General features: G+C 39.6%; 1 protein-coding gene and 2 non-coding genes across 4 annotated transcripts in view; 1 reads left to right on the forward strand and 2 right to left on the reverse strand.

Annotated features, from left to right (window-relative positions):
• Positions 1 to 16097, forward strand: part of LOC408741 (ras-related protein Rab-37) — a 236822-nt gene that overhangs the window by 93392 nt on the left and 127333 nt on the right. The gene's annotated exons all lie outside the window — the stretch shown is intronic.
• TRNAV-AAC lies at positions 9060 to 9132 on the reverse strand. The gene has a single exon. It is a non-coding gene; the product is annotated as a tRNA-Val (tRNA).
• Positions 9554 to 9626, reverse strand: TRNAV-AAC. The gene has a single exon. It is a non-coding gene; the product is annotated as a tRNA-Val (tRNA).

Consider the following 16097-nt stretch of genomic DNA (forward strand, 5'->3'; position numbering starts at 1 on the left):
ATTCCTTTCCTTTTCTTCAAAATTTTTACACGAAATTCTTCGTACCAATCGAAAAAAGGAGGAGATTGCAGACAAATTCAAACCTTCCATTCCTTTCCTTTCCTTTAAAATTTTTACACGAAATTCCAAATCCTTCGTATCAACGATCATGGAAAAAAGGAGGAGAATAATTGCATAAAAAAAAAATGATTGCAGACAAATTCCATTTCTTTCCTCCAAAATTTTCACACGAAATTCCAAATCCTTCGAATCAACGATCGAAAGGAAAATGAATGAATCGCGTGAAAAGTCCAAAAATTCTTCGATTCCCCTGGTTAAAAATTTTCGGACAAAATTCGAAGGCTCGTCGAGAAGAGGACGGGGGGGGGGGGGGGAGGGAGGCTGGCCGCCCTCCGTAATTTAACTCCTCGTGGAACAATGAGACGTCCACGTCGAAAACGGGGGTTATTTAATACAGATATTTTTCATAAGTCAAGCATTGTGTGCAAATAACAGCCCGTAGTGCGTGTGCATACTTACGCGCGGAGAGGAATCGCGCTGATGGTTTGTTCACGCGGTTGACCGTCCGTAATTCGCAACACGGTTGTGTGTATCCCCGCGAGGCGCGCCGCCGCGTGTTAATAAATCTCGTGAGATCACGGCCGCCTCGGTGGTGGAGGAAGGGAGCACAGCAACGACGATGACGAGGACGACGGCGACGGCGGCGGCGGCGGCCACGACGACGACGACGGCGGCGGCTGCGGCGAAAAAAAGGAGAGGAAGGAGGAGAAAGGAAGGAGCGGACGGCCCTCGCCGCACACGAAGGGCGCGAGAATCGTTCTTTTCCTTCGTTCGCGCTCCTTCACCGTGTGCGTACCTTGCGTCCTTGTTTTTATCGTAATTATTCTCCACGCTCGTTTCTTTCTTTCTTTCTTTCTTTCTTTCTTTTTCTTCAAGCTCGTACGCAGCTTTGCGCCCAGTCTCGATGATTCGGAGGATGAGGAAGAAATACAAATTCTCGAGATTTTAAATATTTCACGATTCGAACGAAAATTCGAAAAAGGAGGATCCTCGATAATTTTTCTTTATCAAATACAAACATAGTTATATAATATAGAATATAGAAGTCGCAACTTGGACACGTTTGTAATTAGAATAAATGAGAATTAGGAAGGAAAATTGGTAAATTATTCTGTCTAAATTTCAAGCAGAAATCCTTAATTCATCGAGGGGGTTACAGATAGAAAATTCATAAAGAGAAACTTTCTCGAAGAATCGTTTTAAATACCTGCAGTATATTAACTGTACAAAAGTACAATAAATTGTCTTTTAAGAATTGAATGAACGAATTAATGGAATAATAATTGTCTCTGAATTATAAAACGAATCTCATTTTACTTAAAATTAATCAGCAATTTTAACGAAACCATCACGATCAAGATTCCACGGGAATTGAAACGGAGTCTTTTTTTTTTCCGCGTGAGAAACCGGCGAGGATTGTTTTTCGAACCGTAGAGATTCCCCCTGTCCCTCCCGTTGTGAGTGACATGTGTCACAAAGTGTATCGAACCCTTATTTAGCGGCGCATCGAAAAGTTGGCCCATTCTCGGTCGCACGCACGCTCTCCCTCCCTCCTCATTCAGTCAGTCCTCTAATGCCACGAATCGAATTTTTCTCCCCTCTCTTCCCTTCTCTTCCTTTTCTTTTCCTTTCCTTTTTTTCTCTCTTTTTCCCTCCCCTCCCCTTCTCCCCGCTTTGCGCCTCTTTGACGCACGGAAGCGTCGGGAAGAAGCGGAGGATTGCGACCGGCACAATGCGACGTAATTGGAAGTCACCGGATGCTGAGAATTGGCCGTTTCCCATGATTCCGTGGATTTATCGAGCATTAACTCGAGATTCCTTCGAGGATCTTTTATTTCGGCCTATTATCATCATTGTTATTATTATTATTGTATCTTCCTCCCCTGACTTTTATCGATTATCCAAGAAATTACGAGTTTTCGACTTTTCTTTCCTGGAGATTCTTAGGTTTTTCGTTGGACGAATTTTTAAGTCTAAAAATCGCGAGATGAAACGAACGGAGAGAATCGTAATAATCCATTTTCTGCTCGGAACGTAAACGAGAGAGAAGCAGCACTCGAAGTGGTGGCTGGTTCATAAATCGCCGCATCCCTCGCGGAGGAAATAACCCTCTGCGGCGACAAATAAATACGCGTAAAACGGTGCGCTCCCTTCGAGTTGTTGTACAAACATAAAGGGCGGCCAAGATTTATCAAGGGAGAACGGAAGTTATCATTAGCCTCGAGCTTCCTGTCCGGGGAAATTGTCCTTTTCCTAATCTCTCTAAAACTGGCTCAACTAAGAGATCTTGGGATTAAAACCTTAAAATCTTCACGAAATGAAAAAAAAAAGGATTTCAAATAAAATTAAACAAAAATATAAATATCATCAGGAAAATTAGCCTGCAATTTAATAATTCATAAATCTACACAAAAATGCAACGATTTTTCACTCTCTTCTTCTTCCTCTTTTATATCCACACAGATTATCGAAACGGAAAATTCGAAGGAAGGGGAGGGAAAAAAAAGAAATCTTGGAAAGCTCGTTATCATCGATCGATTCAATTTGCACGAGAACACGATGGAGCGAACAAGATGGAATAGAAGAAACGGTTGAACAGCCTCTCCTTCACCTTCTTCCATGGCCTCTATCATGACTCGAGGTCTAAACGGTCGTAAAAGAGGAAGAGAGCGGCGAGTGGAGAGGCACGTGAGCCATTATTTCGCTCGAGCCTCGTCGATGGCTCGTCGCGGGCCGAGTCGCATGGGTGGTGGCGTGGGTCACCCGGTAGATCCTCGTTCTCATACTGCCGATACTGTTATCGGCTGCTCAAAGATAATCGGCCGGCCCGGCGCGCGTCCACTCGAGTGGGCGTGCGACCGGCTGCGATCGCCGCGGAATTTATTCAGCTGTCCCCAATACCCAGATGGAATTCAGACTTTGCCCGACCAATTGCCCTCCCAACAGTCTCTTTCGATAACTGCGCCAGCTCGAAACTTGCAAAAGTTGAACGCCAACTCGCGGAAAATAAAAATTCCTCGCGAGATCGAGGGAAGGAGAGGAGGTTCGTTTCTTTCCAGTCTTTTTTTCGATTCGACGCGAAATTTCTAATTAATTTAATTGGTAATCAATTTAGTTGTATTCGAAACGGAATAACGAGTTGACGGAATCTTCGCTTTCCGGTTAAGTTCGATGTAATATGTAATAATAAAATAATAAAAAATAATAATAAAATTTTGGTCGATCGAAGACGGTATCGTGGATATTGGAATACAAACGAGACGAGTTTGCAAGTTCAAGCGACACGACAACGTGCAATAACAACGTATTTGATTTTCCAGAAATCTAATCGGGCTAAAGTTATAAGCAGTTATATCTATATGCAAAATACGGGAGTGCGGTTTTGGTATCGTGCCAAAAGTTCAACACTGACATTTTCAGAATGAAGCGATAACTGTGGCAGAGGATGGAGATCCTTGCATAAAGATCCTCGTAGATAAAATGTACGCGATATGCACGGCACGCGATATTCCACCGACGTAAATCCGCCGGACTGCGGAATTTTTGTCCAAAAATCAATCGATCCGACGTGACGAGACGAAACCTTAAACGAATATTTTCTTTCATCCTCGAATATAAAACTATCGTACAATTATCTATCCCCTTATGATTTCATTTCATTTTCTGAATTTCAAATGTATTTTATATCGACGAGACACTTTAGAATCTAGGAAATTTTAGAAGAAAAATCCAACATATCCATGGAATATATCGAGACTTTCTCGTAAAAGAACGATCCTTCCTCCGAAAGGAAGCATTTCGAAGAATTTCGCCATCGGAAAACGAGGTTTTCGTAAGGTTCGTAGCGCGATTCGCGACGGAGCAAAGTGTCGTTTTACGTAATCGCGTTTAAGCGCGTCCTTGCGGACGTATCTGCCCGGCTCGTCACGCGACACGCGCCATTGCTTCGAGAATTTTCAGCGGGCGCAACCGCAGCGGCGCGCCGAGCGTAAAAAAAACCGGTTCCGGCGGCGGCTCGCCTCGAAACTCCAAGTCACGCCGTGAAATATATCGCCGATTCGAGATTCCCCGCGAGACTACCGATATATTAATACGACTCCCTTTCTAGTCCAGATTAATATCTCCGCGCCAGATTTCCACTTCCGTTTGCCCGCCAATTTTTTTTTTCTCTCCTTCTCCTTCTGGTCGATTCTTCTGTTTGGGTAATCCGCTCCGTTCAATGGCGGAAGTTGAATAGTTTCCAGCGAGAGATTCGGAGGACGAAGAGATTGAACTTGATCGTGGATGAGAGGGAGGATCGTTCATTTCCGTAATTGGTGCAAGAAATTTTTGCACCTTTCTTTCGCCTCTTTGAATAAACTGGCCCGTCGAATGGCGGAAGTTGGGTAATTAAAATTTGAAAATCGAGAGGGATATCATCCATTTTTGTGATAAGTGGAAGAAATTTTTGCCTTTCTTTCGTCTCTTTGGGTAATCTACTCTGTTGAATGGCGGAAGTTGAGTAATTAAAATTTGGGACGATTGGAAATCGAGAGGGATATCATCCATTTTTGTAATAATTTTTGCCTTTCTTTCGTCTCTTTGGGTAATCTGCTCCGTCGGAAGTTAGGTAATTAAAATTTGGGTCGAAGGATTGAAAATTGTAAGAGGGAGGATCGTTCATTTGAAAAGTGCAAGAAATTTTTGGTTTTCTATTGTCTTTTTGGGTAATTGAGTTGAGCTCGTTGAGTAGTTGAATAGTTTCCAGGAAAAGATTTGGGACGAAGGATTGAAAAAATTGTGAATGAGAGGGATATCGTCCATTTCTGTGGGAAATAAATGTAAGAAATTTTTGACTTTCTTTTGCCTCTTTCGTTGAATAGCGGAGGTTGACTAGTTTCGAGCAAAAGAGACTTAAAATTTGGGATGGAGGAATTGAACGAAGGATTGGAAATTAGATTAATAAAGCAAAGAGATAATTGAGCATTAATTGTAAGAAAGTATCGAATTTTCGTGGATTACCAAAATTAAAACAGTCGAAAAATTTATGCAGAAATCTTGGCCGCATTTCTTCAAAATGGCGATTGTGGAACGTAATTGTGACGAACTTTTGTCGTTAAACTATTAATCTTTGAATAAGAATTCCTTGAATAAAATCGACACTTTCCATTTTCATAAAACTCGTAAATTTATTTTTGGAAAACGATTTTTAATTTATGATCCACAATCGTTAAATTTCTATTTTAAGAGATGCAGCGAAAAAATTTAGCAAATAAAGTTTTTAGATCTACGATTTTTACCATTTTTATCCATTTAGAAAGATATATCGTATAAATAAATCTTACGTTTGAAACAAATCTTTACTTTATTTATAGTTTTTATAGTATTCTTCTAATAAATAATGCCACTCTGAAAAATACACTTTACACTTTCTTTAAGAATTATTCAATCATCTTACACGTGAAAAATAAAAAAGGATTCCATTAATTTCGAAAGAATACATTTATTTTGACAACTTGCCAAGAAATTCTTACCCTTCAACTACACGATATATACCTATATACCTCGTACTATATATACCTATATACATGCTCCAAGGCTTGATAATAATAAAGTTTACGAATTTTTTCATAATAAAATTTATTACGTGTTTTCAAACTCATATCTACGTTATTCTTTTCCCTTTTTACGAAATGGACATTGCTCTTACATTGATTAACGTCGATAAAAATGTCATCTGTAAAATATCCGTATGGAGTACCATCGTTACCTATAAGTATAAATAATTATTACGATTCTTTTACAATAGAATTCGTCGAATTGTTTCGTCACGCGGCACGTATAGAGCGATGATCGAACTTTTTCCGAGATTTCTCGGTTGATTCGAGCGGCCGCAATATGGTGACCGGCCCTCAGCGGCGCCAGCAGGCATTGATTTCACGCGTGGGCCAGGATGTCGGGATATCGATCGCGCCCCCTACAACGTTTCTTGCCTTATTCTCCTTCTGCTTTCGATCCCTCCAAAATCCGCTTCATTTCTTTTCTTTCTTCCTTTCTTTCTTTTTAATATATATATCATTATTTAATAAGTGATTGGATGCGCTTAATGGATTTTACTCGAGGATATTTGTTGCGTTGTTGAGGATCGAAGTTTATTTCTAATTATTTTTAAACGCCATCAGGATCCTTGTACGTAAGTATGAACGTATTGCGTATCGTTTGTTCGAACAAATTTGGATTCGAATTTTTTGGAAAATATTTTCTTTAATTGGACGAAGTTTTTGAAAGTTTTTTCCTTTTTTATTTATATCGATGATAAATTTAGTCTTCTCCGTTCAAATTTTGGGATTTTTTTTTTTTTTTATGTAATATAGAGAGCGTTGATAGGAAAGTATATAAATCTAGGATGAATCGAGTTGAACTATATTTCACTCGATGATTTATTATTTGTAACGCGATCTATATATAGATCCTAGTTTTCTAGTTTGAAAGTTTCATGCAGATAGATATTTATTACCGTTAGAGAATCGGCGGGCGTTGGTTTTCAATATGTTGTTCGCTTCGAACGCGTGAAATATTGATGGTGTATTCAATTTGTTCAATTGCTACGGCGCGAGGTATTTTATTTTATAAATCCTCCATATGAAAGTTAAATGTTGAATATGGTTTCGATTCGCATTTCGGGATGGTGAAAGAGCTGAAAAGTTTGTTTTATGCGTTTGTTTTCCAGTTATGCAGCAAATCGTGTTCACGCAGTTTCTGCTCAACGTTTCTGCAACAATTAAATTTCGATATTTTAATCTCGGTGGATCAGAAGCTTTTTTGCTTCCGTATTTCGAAAAACTAATTTTCACGAGTATATTCGACGAATTTTATAATCAACTCTCTTCGCAAATTTATCCTCCTATCTTAATAATCACAATTTAAAAATTGCATTATCATCTCGAAAGTATCCAATCCTAAACACTTCCTTAATTTACGCATCGACTCGCTTCGTGAATTTCAAAAAAGAAAAAGCACTGCTTTAAATACGTGTATCTTAATGGCAAAACGGTATCTTCAGTTTAAACCAGCCTCGGCGCTTCGGCCTCGTAAATCCCTTCCTTTTTATCGTATCGTAAGGAAGAAAATGAATCGATGAATCGTCGTTACTCGTACGTGTGTTTCGTCGTATCGGCTTCCACGAATCGCGGCCCTCGATTGATAAAACCGGGGAACGGTACCCCGGGCTGGTTTATTAAGATCGGGCAGCGATATTTACGGGGTGACTCGAGGCGATCGAGGAGGCGTAATCGAGCACTCCAACGCTCGGATACTGGCGTTGGCTTCTCGATAAGGTGAGCGAGTTGTTTCATGGTGAATCGGCCGATCATCGATAAATCCAACACTTGGTAATCCTTTTGCTCCGTTAACAGTGATATTAAATCGGGTGCACTGCGAACTTTCTTTTCCTCGAGACTTTGGATCACTTTGACTTATTTTTTTTTTTTTTTTTTTTAAGGAATCCTCGTCTTTGATTTCCTTCTTTAATTTATCGAGTATATTTCTTTGTGTCCTTTCTTTTTTTTATTAAACTTTGCGTATACGAGATAATGTCAAATGGAAGGTTAAAAGTTGTAAGATTAAAATCGATTTAACGTTGAAATTATAGAATATAAAAAAGTAATTTTCCTTTAAATATTGAGTTTCTCGAAATAACGATGTTATTTCACATTTCGCGCGTGAAAAATTTTACATATAATATGATTCTCTCGTGTGTGAATCTAGCGGGACATAAAATTTTCATTATAAACTTCGTCCGTATTTTTCGCAAAATACGAGAAACCGAAACGGTCAAAAGAATCGGAGGAGTTTTCGTTTTATATTTCGCGTTGCCGGTGGACAGACGAAAGAGAAACTTTTTATTCCCTTTTATTTCCCACCGATTCATATTTTTCCTGTTCCTCTTTATTACCCGTTTACCAGTATTTTCTCCGGTCACAGTTAATCATCTCGGACTCTTTCATCGCAGTCAGCATGCGATGCGAAAGAGGTCTCGAAATAACGTGTCGTGACCTCGATACTAGCTAGCAGTCGGCCGCCTGATTCGGTGGTTGGCTCATGGCCCGATTTTCCTTCCGATATCTTTCCGCTCCACCCTCGAAAACCAACCAACCAACCACCCCCTCCCCTCTTCCCCCGTTCTGTTGTTCGTTCCCAGCTCGCCGGGACGATGCTCCTGTTCCGGATAATTCGCGGCCTCGAATTTTACTGTTGTTCCTGTGTTCTTGTGGTTTCTTCTGCATGCCGTCATTTTCATATTTCTTTCTTTCTTTTTCCTTTTTTTTTTACGAAAGAAAGATATGAAGGAAAATTAAATAATTGGAAAAGGATTTTAAGGGATGGATTCGATGATTAGATTGCGGATATTTGTGCAATTCTTCTGCATGTCATCATTTTCATATTTCTCTCTTTTTTTTTTCTTTTTTTTTTTTTACGAAAGAAAGATATGAAGGAAAATTAAATAATTGGAAAAGGATTTTAAGGGATGGGTTCGATGATTAGATTGCGAATATTTGTGCAATCTCTGTTATGCAAAGTTTAGGAAGTTTTATGTATAAAGAGAATGCGCATGACGTGTGGAAATACACGAAATATCCAAAGTGTAGAAGAAAGTTTGATATATTTGAGGGAAAACAAATTTTCTTTTTTGTTCTGAGAAATTTCTTTTTAGTAATATTTTGAAAAATACTTGAATCGTTATTTTTTTTTCTATCTTTATTGATTGAGTTAAGTTTTCATGCTGCGCGTGTATATAATTTTTCTAGGGGAAACGTGATTAACGTATTTAAAACGTGGAAAAGTGTTTTGCATCCCCTGTTTTCGAACGAAACTTTTGTAGAGATATATTCGACGTTTGGCGACCATTGAACTACGCTTGCAATCGCTTTTTAATAAATCAAAATTAGGGATCGAGGATTGCATTGTTACGTGTATTGTTTCGCGAATTCGTGAAAAAATTCAGTTGCAAAAATAAACCCTGTTTCCGCCCGGGATCGAACCGGGGACCTTCCGCGTGTTAGGCGGATGTGATAACCACTACACCACGGAAACCCAGTTGAAAGCATCTCTTTCGACACGGTACTTGTACTTCCCGTTTCATTTTTTAAATCGAATATTTTTGTAAAATTTGTTTGTCGCATCATCGCGCGCGACTTCGATTTATCAATTCAAGGATCGAAACCGATATTAAATACGATCGTACAACGGGGCATTGCTCGTGTAAATTTTTAAAAAATGAATGTTGCCGATATCCCATCAGTGTGGAATTAAAAGTGGTGGAAATAATCGATATCTGTTGAAACGTAATTATCGTAACATGAATTATTGAAGATATCGTTGGGAGATGATAATTCAAGAATAAATTTCAAGCATTGAATAACAATTTATATATATAGATTCTATCGACCTTATTTTAAATAACTATAAGTGATATTTCGAAAAAAAAAAATAAAAAAATAAAAAAGAGACGTTTTGTTTCCGCCCGGGATCGAACTGGGGACCTTCCGCGTGTTAGGCGGATGTGATAACCACTACACCACGGAAACTCGATGACGACAAAGAAAAATTTGCACTAGCAAAAATTCGTCTCTTCCTCTAAACATATAAACACTTCCTCTCTTTTTCAATCATAAAATAAAAAATAAAAATAATAATAATTCCTCCCTCTTATCAATTTCTCCTTCGATAGATTCAAACAACGCCGCTTCCTTTCGTTTAAATTTCTCCTTTTCTTTTCATTTTACTTTCCTCCATATCGCTAAAATCGATTAAACAACGAATAAACAAAGTCGTTAACAAAATCCTCTTCCCCCGATTCCCTCCATCACAATTTGATATCCAATCGATTCACCCGTTATTCAAAACTTCGATTTCCAAAAATTTCGAGAATTCTTCCGGTGAAAGCGGTGTGGAGGAGGAAGGGGGGGAGTCTCATCGTCCGTGGTGAGAAAGTTTCGAGAATTAGTTCCGGATCACGGAAGAGGCCGAACAGAGGAGCAGCAGGGGTCGAAATCGGCGCTGGAAGGAAGCCGCGTGTCATTCGGCGCAGACCAGCATCGTAAATCGAAGATCCACCCGGCCTGCCGACCAATCAGCGCACCGCACCGAAACACCGAGCCACGCTCCGGGGGACCAGCATCGCGTCCTGCTCCTCTGATCCTTTCACGGGCCTTCTATTGTCCTTGACGGCCCTCCACTCCCACGCGCGCCCCGTATCCTCGTCCCGAAAAACCTCCTCGCGCGTCCTGCCCCCTCCCCTCCTCTCCTCCTCGCCCCCGCCGCCATCCACCATCGCGATCCTTCGCGCCCACGGAAGGGGAAGGAATCCTGGGGAAAGGACGAAAATCCGCCACACTCTCTGGTCTCCTGGTAAATATTAGCTCGTGCTCCACCGACTTTGCACGAGTTCGCTCCAATATGTGTACGTTTGTGTTTGTGTTTGCGTCTATACGTATATATATATTTATATATAGATGCGGGAAGGAAGGAAGGAGGGAGGGAACGGCGATTGGATTTGAATTCGAAATTCATTTGCGCGACTAGCGTGGATAGAGGGATATTTTCAAGATTCTTTTCTCAAGCTTTTCTCTTTGGCTCCGTGTTGTTTGTTAATGGAAAGTTGGATTTATTCGTAAGGAATATATTCGGATATTTCATCAAATATGTCCTGATGATGAAACTGTAATTAAAATTATCTTTTACATTTCGGTTGGTTTCGTTTAAATGGTTTTTTCGTGTCTCTTTGTTCGAAATCCTGTTTTTGCGGACAGAATTATTTCCGGGTCAAGTAATTCTGTTTGGGGTGTTTTGAACATTTTTAAAAAAATATCTTTCATACGTTGCTTTAGTTTTTAATTCAAATCCGCGGATTCGTTGTATAATAATTGTTGGAAAAAATTATTATTGTCGAGTAATTTTGCCTTTTCGATTTCAAATTATCGATAAAACTCGTTCTAAAATTACAAAAATTATACACGTAGATGTATCCAAATACATTGACGTGCAATCACATCCTTTCAATTCGAAACATTCATTCGAAACATCTTACATTTTCACTCATCTACTTTCACCAATTATTCAAAAGGTATCGATGACAACCCCTGTTTCGTCGAACTGCTAATTTTTCTTCAGAATCAAAGGGAGATTGCACGCAACGCGTTTCACGAGCCGATCATCGACATCAAAGGAAATTCGGTTGGAGAAGGAACCTCGACGGCGACGAAGTGCGAACAAAAGGGGGGCAGCGAGAAGCAGAGGGGAGATTAAAAAGGTTTGCGCGGGGAGGAAAGGGAGAAGGTGATATAGGCGCCGGCGCCAAACGAGCGGCAACAGTCGATAAACAGCCGTGACGGACCATCCCCCCGGCCACCGTCAAAACCCCGTAAAGCCCAATGACATAAAACGTAACAGGAGTGACGGGCAAGGCCGCCTTTGGGGTTGGATCACGAAGAATTCACGGTGAAGGAGACCTCGTCATTAACCAACTACCGTCGAGGCACCCGTCAATCGAAACGATCGATGCGTTTGCACTGTGGATGCAGAATCTCTGGAACAGAGATTTTTTACGTTATGAAGATGAATATAGAGTGAAGATGAATTTATTATTATTGATAATTATCGATATATTAATTTATTCGTTCGTGTAATTTGTGTGCTTCGTAGAATTGTTCAAGTATTTTTGTAAAAGGATTGTAAAAGGTGGTGTAGTTTTTAATTTTCTTACTTTTGGGATTCTTCTTCTTCTTTTTTTTTTTTTCTCCGATTCTAAAAGAGAAGAAGGTTAAACGAACAACGTTCTTCGAGCATCTCTTCAAACATCTCTTCCTCGACAAAGAAACGAAACCAGTATATCGGCGTTAATAAGAAAGATCCACTTAGACGATGGAACCACGATGCTAATATATGACACGTTTTTTATTTTTTCTTTTTTCAAATTTCAATCCGTTCTTCCTTCATCCTTGGTCGACTTTGAACTTTCTTGGTATTTTTATATTTTATATATATATATGTATTTTTTTCCATAAATAATTCTCTATCTCTCGTTCTTTTCAAATTAAATATCACAGACCATGGACATCTTAACAATACGTAATTTAATTCATCCAGTATTATCCGAATAAGACACGCGTAACAACGTTGGCTTTATCGTTGAAATATTCAGAATAGTCCTCATTTGCATACATCAGAATTATATACATCATATTACGTACCTCTTATTATTATCTTTCATACGTTGCAATCCTTTATTGAAATTCCACTTGAAATTATCAATTTAAAAAGATGAAATAACGTTTTTTGTTGTTAAAAAAATTTCCAGCTCGCTTGGAAATAAGAGAAAATAAATCGTACCGATTATTATGCAATTACAATGCAACGTTCGATGATGAACGAATATATTTCCATTAATTCAAACTTGACACAATTTTCATCCTAAAATCGTCATAATTAATATAATATACCATATTCAATGCAATATTTAACGACGATATTTAAGTATCTCCAACAACTTTTCATCATAACTTCATAATACAACTCGAAATCAAATATATATATATCTTCATTCTTCTTCTAAAGAAAATTTCGAAATGGCAGAAACAAACAATCGCCTTAAAAATCTTAAATTATTAACACAACTTGATTCACTGCAACATTTATCAATTTATAAGTATTTCCAACAAATATTCATCATATTTAATCTTCTTCATTCGTAAAAAAAAAAATAAATTTCGGCCTAAAATGGTACAATTATGATTAAAATCACGTTGAATGCAACATTGAACGGCCACATCCCGGACAAGGGGATTCACCCATCATACCCGGCACAACTCGAATTCAAGCGTTTCCGAAGCGGTGGAATTCCGTCGTGGACGGAAACGGCGGGATTCCAGGTCGGCTGACATCCTCGAAATCAATTTCGAGATGGAAGGAGTCGGGATCCATGATGGTAGGATCGAAGGCGTCCACGGCATCCCACCATTTCCGGGTGGGCCGCACGAATTTGTCGAGCGGAAATGCCGCGTTTTTGTCTCCACCCCCCCCCCCTTCCCGTTGCTTGGACGGGGTCCAAAAGTGATTTGCATCTAACGAAGCCACTTTGTTCCCGCGCGACGTGCCCTTTCTTCCCGCGGCGCGCGTAAATATCGCAAGGAGCAGAAATTTACGGAGGAAGGGAATGCATTTCACGATTTTTCGCCGAATTTCTCTTTCTAATCCCGTAATACTTCGATCATCAGATCGAGTTTTCGTTCTCTTCCAACGATGTGACAACTCGTGTAATTTCTATATTTTCTTTCCAAGAGAAATGGAAACGAGACGTTGCACTGAATTATTGAATAAAATTTAAAGCAAAGATAGGCTAAATTTCTATTAATTTGGATGAAATTAATTGATTCAGAAATACATTTCTCGATGCATCGAGAATTAAAACAATTTTTAAGGCAACTTAAATGATCCTCAAGAACGAAAGTGTCTTGATTAATTACACGAATAAATCGGGAGGATAAATCGATGTTGCGGGTAATGTTTCTTTGTTAATTGAAACCATCCAGTAGCTCTCTTTCTCACGATGGGGATATGATGAGAAAAAAAAAAAAATACACTTTGGGAGTATCACTACTGTTCCTTTTACTTTCCTTTGTCGAGAGCTGTATATGATGCAGAAAAATGGTGGATCCGCAAAGACGTTTCTGTGCAAGAGTGGTTTCCGAGCAACCACGTGAATATTGAAAGCCTCCAAGGAGGAGGAGGAGGAGGAAGAGGCCGTGGCGGGCTGCGGGGGCGGATCTGGAGAAAGATGACGCGAGGAACAGAGAAGAGGTAACCGGCAGCCGCGTTACGACAGTGTCGTAGCACGCGATGAATTCTCGAAATGATCGAGAAAAATATCTTGCAATTTATCCCTTTTTATTGATCGATAGAACGTCGCTTTCTATTCATATCCATACGACTTTAACGCAATTGTAACGTTTTAATATATTAACGATTTCGTTTTTAATTTAGATTTCCTCTCTCTTTCTCTCTCTTTTACTTTGAAAGTAATCATTATTGGATTATTATTACCACAAAAATTAATTTTAGGTAACGAAGAAACATTGAATCTTCGATAAAAATGTATCTGAGAAAAAACAAATGACGATCGATAAAATTGTAATAAAACGAAAAGAAGGAATTAAAACTTACCAAAGTTGAATAATATATAATTGTAACGATCGCATCGTTTCTGTAGAAAAAAAAGAAATTTCATTCTCTATGAGGAAACAGAGGCAGCGGAAGTTTTACGCCACTGCGAGAGCGGAGCGGCGGTCTGCAAGAAGACTCATTAAAACCGTGCACCACCGGCAGATTTTCTCCCCGGGAAAATAAAAGAAGGAGAAAAACAGGGAAGGTGAAGGGTGTGCGGTCCGCGAAAGATCACCTGCAAAAGGGGCCAACGCGTGAGAGAGAAGGAAACCTCGATGGAAACTGAAAGAAGAGAGAGAGAGAGGCGAATAAATCGGCTTCGCTAATCCTAGATTAAGATCCAGTGACGTTTTGCGACACTTTCATCGACTTAACTCCGCTTTAACACGCCTCGACTGGTTTTTCTCGACGCGAATCCTCGGCCATGTTTTCCATTCTTTCCCCGATTTCTTTCCTTTTTTCTTTCTTTCTTTTTTTTCGAGCTCACTTCGATTATGACGAGCGTGGTCCCTCGTTAGCAGCTCGTTAACCTCGCTCACCGCTGGAAAATCCTTAATTACCGCGATCGAAACGACCAACCTTGATTCCTCTTCTCCTTTCTTTGGATACCTCGACCTCGTTTCCGGTTTTGGGCGCTCCTCTCGGGATAATTTCTCGGAATATGGCTTTGTGTAACTGTCGCCAATCGGAGGACGAGAGAATTTTCGGTTGCTTCGTTTGTTATTCGAACGACGATTTCCAGAGGAAACGAATGCACACTCGATTTTTTTAAAAATAATGATAATTACGCATTGACAAGTATTGACACGTATTGACTGTTCATAACGATTTACGATCCTTTGTATATAGAACTTGGGCTCGAAATTTGTTCAAAATTCTATTCCAATCCGATTTTCGAATTGCTCTATGAAATTTTCGAATTGCTCACAGGTCCGAATAATTGGATCCACAATTGGAGTGCGAGAAAGGTATAATTCGGAAGGGAATTTATGCGAGTTTCCCTGAAAGCGGTGCGCGCGCGCGCGACGTGGCCGGAGGGCAGCGGCGATCCACGACCGAAATAACCGAGATTTATTTCGCGAGGGTCCGCTAAATCCTGTTAAGCGGCGGCCGTGAACGCGCCTACGACTTAACAGCGTTAACGTTTCACGCTCGACGATGCCTCGCCGCGAGCCTCATCGATTATCGAGACTAACGAGTCCAATTAAAGTGCCCTCCCGATGTATGGGGGTCCACCAAGCTGCCTCGTTTCGTGAAATGTGGAACGAATAAAAAGCGCCGGATCATAGCGTTGTCCACGAGAGACAGAAAGAGAAAGAAAAAGGATAATTCTATTTCCTATTTATTATTAATTCTATTCTATTCTATTTAATTCTATTGCACTTTTTCTTTTTTCATTTACGTTAGAGTTATGTTTATGTTTAACATCGAATTAGAAAGTGATGGAAATACACGTCTGACAGATTGTTTTTAATAATTGATTGACAGGTATCAAAAAGGTATACGTAAAAATACGTATCAATTTCGCTTTATTAGGGGAGATAATTGTAATCGACGTTCAAGTTTCCGTTCCGAATTGGAAATCAATTTGTTTCACTTTATGTTCGTGGAAACGTTCAAGTTTGCGTTTCCAAGAGCTCGAGTTTTGTTTAATTTCAAGCTCGCGAGGGAAAGATTCGAGCGCAAAAATTTCTTTTTCTTTTTCGAGAAATTATTACAAATACAAATTCTACGAATTCCGTACGAGGGAAAGAAAGGAAGAGGTGTCGAGGATCAAAAAACGAGTTTTCCCACCACCGGTTTTTCAGTTAATACTCGAGCATTCGCTCGTGGAAACG

This window comes from Apis mellifera, linkage group LG3, assembly GCF_003254395.2.
Source record: "Apis mellifera strain DH4 linkage group LG3, Amel_HAv3.1, whole genome shotgun sequence".
Taxonomy (NCBI): Eukaryota; Metazoa; Arthropoda; class Insecta; order Hymenoptera; family Apidae; genus Apis; species Apis mellifera.